The 11,048-nt window shown below is 44.9% G+C and overlaps 1 pseudogene; it reads right to left on the bottom strand.

The window, feature by feature from the left end:
- Positions 1–6,876: 6,876 nt before the first annotated feature.
- On the bottom strand, positions 6,877–9,801 carry LOC124656150 (annotated as a pseudogene).
- Positions 9,802–11,048: the final 1,247 nt, after the last annotated feature.

Below are 11,048 nucleotides of genomic sequence, written 5' to 3'. Positions count from 1 at the left end.
TATCACAGGTGCAATTTCTCAGCTCTTAGTTGTGTCATCTTAGTTATGTATTTTTCTTATTATATATTTTAATTGTTTAGTGTTTCCAATTCATCGCTGAAGATCAACAACTTCAAAACAATGTACTTAAATCCCTTTTTGGGCATGCTTTCTGTACCAGTTTGTTGATTGGATTACAAAGAGCTTTAGAGTTAGTTACTCTAAATAGCGTATTCTAGTTTGGATGCCAGAAACATGTTAAATGGTCCAAGTTGATCTTTAAAAGTTAATGAGCATAAGAAATCGGAAGCTCTGGCCCTTAGCTTTCAATCACACAGAAATACACTTTGATTGCCTTAAGTGCTTGATTTAATATGCAGTATGCTTTAGTTGCTACTCTTGTTCAATTTTTTAGGGAGCTACTGTATAAATAATTAGTTACAAACAAATATTTATCAGGATATTCTTCCTTCCATATGGCAATGGCTCCAACTTCCGCACCCTCCCACCCCCTCTAGGATTATAGTTGATGTCTTGATTATGGCACAAAAGTTTGTGCAAGGTGCATAAGTAGGACACTAGCACTAGAGCATTCCTGTTTTATATTGCGAAATTACTTGAGTTCTTTCTATCCCAGTAATACTGTATGATTTATTGAAACTTTCTAGCAGAGGCAGTTGGTGAAGACATTTTGCCACCCACTAATGGTGCTGTTTTGATTGATGACAATGTCCATACAAGTAGTATCTTTTCTGTGGCACCTCAAGTAGTTCCTGGAGATCAGGGTACTGAAGGAAGAAAGCGGGCCAAAGGCATGGAGAGTGTTGATAACCTTGAAGACAAAGAACAGGCTGAAAACAGTAGTGAGGAGCAGATGAATGCTGTTCTGGTTGCAGTTGGGAATGACCGGACTGAAGTAGAAACGACTGCCAACAAAGAAACAAAACAATGTGGAGATGCCACTGTGAAGCAAGGTGAAGCTCTGAATGCGGGTATCGTTGAAGGGGAGCAGGCTGCAGTCATCCAGATTGTAGATAGCCTTGGAGAAAAAGACCGGACTAAAAACAGTAGTGAGGAGCAGAGGAGTGCAATTCTGGATGGAGCTGAGAATGACACGACTTCAGTAGAAATGGCTACCACTGTAGGAAATCAACCCTGTGTAAATGTCAGTGTGATGCAGAATGAAGCTCTGAGTGTCAATAACTTTGAAGAGAAGCAACAGGTTGAAAGCAGTAGTGAGGAGCAGATGAATGCAGTTCTGTTTGGATCAGGGAATGACCGGACTGCTCTGAATGCAGGTAGCGTTGAAGGGGAGAAGGCTGTAGTCATCCAGACTGTAGATAGCCTTGGAGAAAAAGAACAGACTAAAAACAGTAGTGAGGAGCAGAGGAGTGCAATTCTGGATGGAGCGGAGAATAAGCGGGCTGCAGTAGGAATGGCTACCGCTGAAGGAAATCAACCATCCAGAAATGTTAATGTGAAGCAGAGTGAAGCTCTGAATGAACGTAGGGTTGAAGGGAAGCGGACTGAAGACACTAGTGAAATTATTGCAGTACAGAGTGATGACCTAAAATTCGTAAGCAATGTTGGAGGAGAGCATAATGACATTGGTTGCTCGGGCTTGAGTTCAGGAAAGACTCATGTCTCTTTGAGGGCCCTGCTTTCTGGGGAGCTGACCAGGACAAGCTTTGCGGCGGGTGCGTCATCTGAGGATTCGGCGTTTGCCAAACGTGATACATCTGAGGATTGGGCGTTTCCCAAACGTGATACATCAGATGTAACTGCTACCAGAGCTGATCCGCGTGACCAATGGACGGCATTGCCAAAGGGTTCAGCAGGGACGGCATTGCCAAAGGGTTCATTGCCTGCAGGAGCTGATACATCAAACGTGACTGCTGTCAGACCTGATCCGGATTACCGATCAACATTGTTTGGTTGCTTCAGCTGCTTCCATTCGTAATGCCTTTAGATCGTGGGTGCCAAAGCTTTTTTCTTCGGCCGTCTGCATCTTGTTGTACCCACGCACAACTTATTATTTTCGCCACGACTGGAAAAGGTTTTCTATTGAACTTATGTTTTCATCTCCTAATTATGCTCCACAATGTATCGTGTCGGTATGAAATACTTTTTGGTTATTTGAATTGGTCCGTATGCTAGCTAATCCACACTGCATCAAGATTCAAGGGGTCCGTTTTGGCCCACTGACCCCCTGAACCAAACCTACATCGAATATCTCAAATTGAGGCGTTTGGTTGTGTTGGGTATTCGGGCTCAATATTCGGGTGGGCTGATTACCTCAAGACCTCCCTGCCGAATCTCCACCCCTGGTCCTCGACATCTGCTCGGTATTGACCCCGCGTCTCTTCCCCACGCGGCCGCAGACCAGCCAAATCGAGCGGCGCCAGGGCAAGATCAACGCTTCTCCTCCTGATCCGCCGTTGTGCCCTGGCGTCGGAGTCGTCGCACCTCCACCACACCCCTCCCTTCCTCTCTCCATTCTCGCCGCCTCCTGTCTCACCTGTTTCTCTTTCTAGGTCGAGCAAGACCGGGGCAAGCTCCAGCCTACCTCCAGTGAAGGTATATGGTCACCCCTTCCTGCCCCTCCGACTGCAAGACTGGAAAAGTATCTCAAAACCTATCAACATGAGATATAGTTTTGGAGATCTCGACGCGAGAATCTCAAAAGTGGCACGAGTACAACCATACTAGTATTTGAAACGTATCTCAAAACCTATCAACATGGGATCTAGTTTTGGAGATCTTGATGCGAGAATCTCAAAAGTGAAAATGGATCGTAGTTTGAACTTACGATTCTCAAGATATTTTATTTTGAAAAAAACAAAAAAAAATAAAGGGAAAAGCTGACCCAACTCAGCCCCCCGTTTGCCTTCTCTCTCCTTCCTTATCCCCAACTTCCTTCCCCTTACGACATGTGACGAGCAGAGAGACCACTTTCCAGAGATTTTTGGCACTACAACGCGCCACTTGTCACGTGCGGGACGAGTTTCCTTCTCTTCGCGAAGATCGACCTTTTCCTAACGATTTCGTCTTTCGCTGCTGGAGTTCGTCTCATGCCACGCACGGGCAGAACCGAAGCCCGAACATATGCTGGGTAATAGGGACGATAGGTCCCTCGTGCCGGTGATGATGGGTCGACATACTTCCTCGAAGCCCCTCGATGGTGAAAACTCCATTGCACGTTTTTTTTTTCAAAAGAGGAAGTACACTGGCCTCTATAACCTCATTGCACATAGTTTGCGTGTTTACACTCACCACTCACGCCGAAATTTTTTCCTCTCGCCGCCCACTTCCTGAATTTTCTTTTGGTGATGGTTCAGTGAAGGTGATTAGCATGATTAAACATCGATTGTTTATATAGAGACAAAGTCTCCTCGAGTTCTTTTAAGAAAGTCAATGGAAATTCTGCTGCAACGTGGATGCTGATGCATGCATGTTAAGGGAAAAAATCACACGTAAACACATGCTCAGGCTTCCAAAATTACAACAATGAAGAATTGACCAAGGCAAGCAGCGGCTTACACATAGCTACGCCGTAGAAGGTAGATCACGATCGCTGTTTATAAAGCCATAACTAATCTAGTTATGCCCTGAACGGGCAAATATCATTGCCTAACTGTCATTTTCTCGGCAAATTGATGCAAGCCGATGCACGCCACCTATTAATCTAGTTATACCCTGATTGAGCAAGTGCGCTTTGCCGCGTGTGGTAGGTCTAGTGCGCATACATTTCATGCAGGTTATTAAGTTCCATCAACAACTATATAGTACACTTAGATTTAATGTTAGAATTTTTAAAAGTTACAACACAAGTCATTTGTGTTAGCTAATAGGGAAGGAAACTGATCTAAGTATTCTTATATCAACAATTTTCACCACGAAGAGAGCCTTCGAAATAGTTTTGGTGTTCTACAATGCCTTCAACATATAATGATTAACCACTCTATCTTTGCAACATTGTAAATAATTCATCATAAAATGGCAACGAAATTCACACAAACACACTATAATCTAGACAAAAACTTTGTTTGCATTGATCAGGAAGAATTTCTTTTTGCAAGGATCTTAAGTTAGAGAGCATAAAAAAATTATATTAAAGAATCATATCTATCTGAACTATATTACCTCCTCTTGGCTCCTTTATTCGTGCTTTATCCATAGAGGTTCCTATACATATGAAAGACAAAAAAGTGATAAAATCCTAATAAAATTACTAGTTATGCAAATCTCCCATAAAAATGAAGCAATACTTGTAATCATGCATTTAGGACATAGTCAAAGCTAGATAGAGAATGCAATAAGACAAAAAGTATATGTTTATGCAGTGAAAAACATCACTTTTTTTGGACTCATCACCAAACCTTCGACCATGGGAGGGGTGTGCCGCCTCGCCTGTTCTTTGGGGTATGGTGTCTTGGGTATTCAAAACCTTCATTTTCTCAATGACACTCTTCATATGAAGTATGTGTGTATGTTCCATACACTGACGAATAAAACATGGACGTGTGACAAATTACCTTCCTCGGCTAATGCCGGAGCCATCTTTTAAGCTTCAATTAAGCCCGTGCTTGAGAATGGTGAATCATGTCTCTTTACGAAAGCTAGGTGGATTAACGATCAAAGTGTGAAGATGATTGCTCACATCTACGTACTTGTATGACGGCTTAGAGGCTGGCTTCACACTCGTGGGTCCATGACCTCTCGATGGGATTGTTGGTCCACACTTTTTTTTGACCAAAGGGAATATATTAATATCCCGAAGATAACAATTACATCCAATATTTGCAATAACGAAATCTCCTAAACACATTACTGATGCACACAACCCTACTACAAAAAAATAAGAAAAACAAAATATCCTGCTACGGCGATCAAAATCTTATAGCTGCAACACAAACCGCTGCCAAGACAACACCCGGAGACCGGAGTACGCACTACCAAAACAATGCTCTCCACAAGGCCATCGCTAAAAACAACCAATTAAGATCATACCTTGGATTTTCACCCTCGAGCAAGGCCGCCTCTCAAAACAATGCCATTAGCAAGGTTATTGCCTCATTCGGTCTATGTACCTGAAGCTGGCCCAGGGGGCCTCCTTCGCTCACTTTCGCGATGTGTGGTCGGCCCGTATTCCTCTCAAAACCAGAATTTTCTCCTGGCAGCTTGTGCTTGACAAGCTCCCCACGGCCATCAATATTGCGACTAGGCAGGGCCCTGGCAATGGATGTTTCAAGCTTTGCGGTAGACCGGAAGATGCGGCGCATATTTTTTTCTCCTGCTCTACGGCGGTCTTTGCTTGGAGTGTGGCCCGTCAGCTCGCTGGGTTGCAGCTGGTGTCCCGCTAATTTTGCCCAGCTTTTCACCATCATCTCTAGTCCGTCGGGTAGATTTAGACGATGTGTGTGGTTGCTTTTCATTGCTCAATCCTGGGCACTTTGGCTGTTTAGAAACAAGATGACTATTGAGTCCAAGTTCATGAAACATCATCTTTAAAACTATGCTGTTTCTTCAGATGTGGACGCCGCTGGCAAGACCCCTGGACCGTCCCTGGATCGAGCACGCGGTCGCCGAGCTCAAGCTGCTTCACGACGCAACCAACCCAGCAAGGCCTGACAATGATGCGTGATCTGTCCGCCGGCTTTCTTCTGTCCCTAGTCTAGCCTTGCTGTTATGTCTTCTTAGTCTCGCTCGCTGTCTTGTTTTACTTGGCCGAAGCTGTTGTGCCGCAGCATGTACTTATGCATCCTTGTTGAACCTGAGGGCTTTATTAATTTAAAGTCGGGCAGTCCCTGTCTTTTATCTAAAAAAAGCAAGGTCATTGCCATGCACAATCAATTACGGCCATTGTCGGTCCACACTACGGTCCAATACTATAGCTTTGGAACGCTGTTTTCCAATGTTCAGTTGGTGGACGATAATGACGACTCTTTTGAGTGGATTTGGAATGATTTCAAAGAGTTCTCGGCCGAGTCGGACTACATGGCCTTCTTTGAGGGGCACACGCTTTGGCCATGACATGTATCAATCTGGAAATGCAAAGCACCCCTCAAATTCAATCTCTTTACCTCGAAAGTGGCGTGGAACAAGGGTTGCGCATTTGAGAGGATACTTTTGCATGGCTTAACCACCGATGATTCTGGCACTTTCTGCTTGCAAGATTTCGAGAGAATTCATCATCATCTTCTTCAATCTACCTTCTACGGGAGCATTGGTTTGAAGTGTTGAGGGGCTTGGGACATCATTCTCTAGCTCCTACATTGGTAGATTATCTTCTCGAGTGGTGGCCGAGAGCGATTGACACTTAGTCGGTCAAGCTGCAACCTCAAGTGTGACACCTATTCCTTTTGGTTCTTAGGCCGATTTGGATTGAGCGGAACAATAGGATCCTCAAGAACAAGTTGAAGAGGGAAGCGCTTTTTCTTGATGCCATGGCGGGGTAGGTGGATAGGTGGAAATTAGTGGGATCATAGTGAGGTGTACACTTTCTTGTTTGGGGGGCTTTGGCCTTGCCTGCATTATTTGTGAATCTTTGTATTTGGTTCTCTTCTTATCTATAATAAAAGAATGCATGCATTTTCGAGGGTTCCTAAAACCAACGGTGATGGAGTGGGTCACGAGAAGTGAAACTAGTGTGAAGAAACAAATACGACAGCTAACTAATTGACGAAGTGGAAGGAAAGTAGGGAAATGGACAAAATATGTAGTACCACCTTCGTTCCAATGAATAATACTGTAAATATATATTTTCAAAGGTTATACTGCGTAAAATTTGACTAAATATATTTTTAAAAAATATTAATACATACAATCCAAAAATAACACTTAGATACATCATGACATGAAAGTTAAACACGATCGAACGATTGGATGTTGTTTTATTCAACTGAAGTAAAGCTGTCACGAGAAGGTAAAATGAGAGCAATGAAACAACAAATACGGCGATCAGCTGAATGTCGAAGCGGAAGGAAATGGACAAAATAGATAGATGATAAAAGGATCGAGATAGTGGGCGAGACGAGATGCAGTCGGCATTGTTGGTGGGCGTGACGAGCTTCTCGATTTCCTGCAGCGCCTGGATAGCGGCCTTGATGTAGAAGGCGAGCGGCGCGGCTATGGCGGCGAGCGGGTTGGCCGCGATCTCCTGCTTGACATCGTCGTCGGCGGAGGGCAGCGGCGCGGTGGGGTCCTTCTCGAACTGCTTGGCCTGCTGGAGGTAGGTGTCCATTCGCGGCGTGGCGAAGAGGCGGACGGCGTCCATGTCGCCGCCCCTGGCTGCGTATCGCTGTCGCCCGTGCGACGTCTCGGAGGCGAGCGCGTATGGCCTCCCCTCGGCCTCGTAGAGCTCCTGCGACTCCATGAGCCCGAGCAGCTGCAGCAGCTCGGCGCGGAGCATGCCCACCAGCTTCTGCCCGTCGTCCAGCACGATGTCCTCCAGCGCGTTCTGCGCGTCCGCCAGCTTGTACCGCGCCTCGTCCAGGTTCTGCGCGTCCGCCAGCACCCTTGCCTCGCCGATGGCCCCGGCGTGCTGCCGCCGCGCCATCTCCGCCAGCACCGCCCGGGCCTTGCTGCTGGTGGGTGCCTCGGACGGGTTGGCGGTGCGGTTGATGAGAATGTCCTGCGGGGTCTGGTTCTGGAGGCCCTGCTGCGCGGTGTAGCTGTGCTGGGCCTCGGCCAACGGCGCGTCGTAGTCCGTCGTGTCGGTGCTTTCCAGGAGCGTGAGGTTCACCGCGACCTTGCGCGTCTCTCCGCTGAAGAGGGTGCCGAACTTGATGGTGATGACGCCGGTGTCGCCGTCGGTGGTTTGCGTGTAGTCCGTCCCGGGCGCCACGAACATGGTGTCCAGGTCACGGGGTTCTTCCGTCTTGGGCGTCAGCGTGAGCTGCACGTCCTGCGCCACCACCGTGAGGAGGCCACCCAGCAGTTGCGAGAAGGGCGCGCTCACGTTCCCGCCGTCCGGCACCGAGCTGAACGTGCCGCCGGGGGATTTCCTGGCGACGTTGCTGAGCAGCGCGTGGTCGGCGTCCTTGCCGAAGCCGAACGTGTAGACGCTCACCGTGCCGGGATCGGGTTTCGTGGCGTCGGTGTCGCTGTTCTGCTGTCCGTCGGACATAAGGAAAACGTTGGCGGTGCGGGCTTTGGTCGTGACGCGGCCGGCGATGACGGACAGCGCGGTGTCCATGCCGACCTCGATGTTGATCCCGCCGCCGGCGACCAGGCCGTCGATGATGGCCTTGAGGTCGGTCTGGGCGGCTTGGGTGATGGAGCGGAGAGGGCAGAGCCTGGTGGCCGAGTTGGTGAAGGAGACGATGGAGAGGCGGTCCACGCGGGGGTGAGCTTCATGACCACGAAGTGCATCGCCGTCTTCATGCTCTGCAGCTTGGTCCCCTCCATGCTGCCGCTCACGTCAAGCACCGCCACCAGGTCCAGCCCTTCCCTCACGGCCGTGGAGGATGTGGCGTTCAGCTCCACCACCGCCGTCACGGCGTCCGCCGTCAGTGCTACGTCGTCCTTGCTGTAGGTCGGCGTTTTGATCGTCACAAGCCCCTTGGTGCTCCCTGCATGAAATATTATTATATTATTATACTATATATTAAAGCTAAACCCATTTGCTTGCATAAGAGTGCTACACTGTTGATGGTAACTTTCTTCCAATCATTACTGACCACGTGGCGTATGCTACAATGTGTTTTTTCTCTTTAAAAACTGATCCTGTTTTGCTAGAGCTCTCCAGTTTATTGTTTATTTTTTCATATGAACAGTAATCATGATAAATAGTAACAATGAGGTGAACATTTCTGCATTGAACAATAACATCATGCTACTATAATTTATACTTATATACAATACAACTACCTTATTTTGGGTTGCACTTATCTCATATTTATTTTAATGTTAAATCTTTAACATAGTTCTTCATTTTATCGTAATTATTTTTTCCCAATAGGTACCATAATTATTTTCATCCAATCAGTGACAGCGCCAACTTTTTGACATAACATATCGGCCCCGCGGTACTTACCTTCCAGCACTGACTTTTTTTACATCGCTTTTTTTTTCAATTATTCGACGGTGGTTCTTCCACTCACTTTTTTGATCATAATTTTTCCACGGTAGTTAACCTACAGTAGTTCGTCGATAGTAACAGTAATTCGTCAAGAATATTCTCCCTATTCTTTGGCCATAAGTTTTCGAGATAACTTCCATGGGTAATTTCCCACCATTAGGTACACCCACATTGTTATTTTTCTTTTCTTCGATAGTACTTTTTCGAAATATTTTCCCTGACATAATTTTACCACATTAACATTGACATCGATAGATCTGTCGTTGACATTCATTATTTGACACTAATCCTTCATAAGCGCACCGGTAATTATTCGACACAAATCTTTAGCCTCAATAGTAATGTCCCTATGGTAATTATTTGATATTAATTTTTCTACGAGGATTAATCCTTCAACGGTAACTATTACACAACAACAAATGCGGAAAATGAGCCACACAAGTTGATTTTGTGAAATCGATCATGCATGTCTTGATTTTGCGAAATTGATCACATGCACCTCCCTACACACATACAGCCACTATAAACTACAAAAAAGGTAGCTCCTAAGAACTAAGTGTTAACTATATATTCTACATGATCGACACCACGAGCGCGGCGTGCGCCGCGCTACACTTCCTAGTAAAATTCAATTCCTACATCCATGCAGTCCATACAAGAAATTTATCGATCTAAATCTAACGACGTTGAGCAGTACCTGCATTGCATCCGAGAGGCTTCTCATCGTCGTTGAACGCCATGGACTAGCTAGCTGGAGATCTCAATCGGTCGACACACAGAGAGGAAAAGAGCAAAAGCTAAGCTAGAGCAGACCACACACTTATGTAGCTCCTGCCTGATCTATGTTAGATGTGCATGCATACCTTCCTATATATACACAAATAACTAGCTAGCAGGAGGCTTCCCGGCATGGAACGATCCATGGATGCATCTTCTTCTTAATTATTCAGAAAAACCCTCTTCTTTATAATCAACGCCTCTGGAGACTTCGCAATTGCTCTTTAATTGTGTGTTTGTGGCACTCCATACCTTCCTCTTTTGCAGGGACGTAGACAAGGGAGAGGGGTGCCACGAACCGGTGCTAAAGGGTTGGCGTCAGCCGCGAACCCTTTAGCACCGGTTCGTGTTACGAACCGGTCGCACCTCCACCCTCCCCGTGGATTGCTTTTTTAACTCTGTAAAATAGAAAAGAAAATGATAGAAAATAAAAAAAATCTTTTGAGATTCCCGTACGTTACGCAACCTACTATTAGGAAAAATTAACAAATTTAATTTTCGATTTTTTTTGCATAAAAAGTTTAGGAAAAGGTAAAATGGCATTAACTTTTGCCTACGACGTCGGAGAAAAGCCTATAATATATCGAAATGATTGTGGGAAAAAGTTACATCCGAATTCACCGGGTTTACCCGGTTAGCCAATTTTTGGATTCTCAAAATTCCAAATTAAAATATGAAAGCGGGAAGATTTTAGTCTTTTGCTAGAAATTTAGGATTTCATTTTTTTATTTTTTAAATTAAAATTAATAATTGTATCCTGCATAAAGATTACTATTACTTTTAGAAAATTATAAGATTTTCAAATTTTCAGGTTTTAGGTTTGGCAATTTTTTTTTAAAAAAGTAAAAATAATTAAGATAATTAAAAATAATACAGATTATAAAGCTAATATTTATTTATTTATTCAAGATTATTATTACATCCTTACTTTTGTTTATTAAAATAATTATTTGAAATTCAAATAATAAAGAAATATGACATCGACCAACATGTTAGTAGGATTGATATTATACTAGTATCACATACATGCGCGCGAAGCACTTAGATGCGGGACGGGAAGAAACTTGGAAGTTAAGCGTGCTACTGCTAGAGTAGTGGAAGGATGGGTGACCGAGCGAGAAGTTTGAGCACGATTAAGTAATTTGACTAGAGATAAGTGTAGTTAGAGACTAAACTTGTGAAATAAATAAAATATTAGAAATTCTAAAAA

This window comes from Lolium rigidum, chromosome 5 (assembly GCF_022539505.1).
Source record: "Lolium rigidum isolate FL_2022 chromosome 5, APGP_CSIRO_Lrig_0.1, whole genome shotgun sequence".
NCBI lineage: Eukaryota > Viridiplantae > Streptophyta > Magnoliopsida > Poales > Poaceae > Lolium > Lolium rigidum.
Note: the sequence above shows the minus strand (reverse complement) of the source record. Positions and strands in the feature narration are given on the sequence as shown.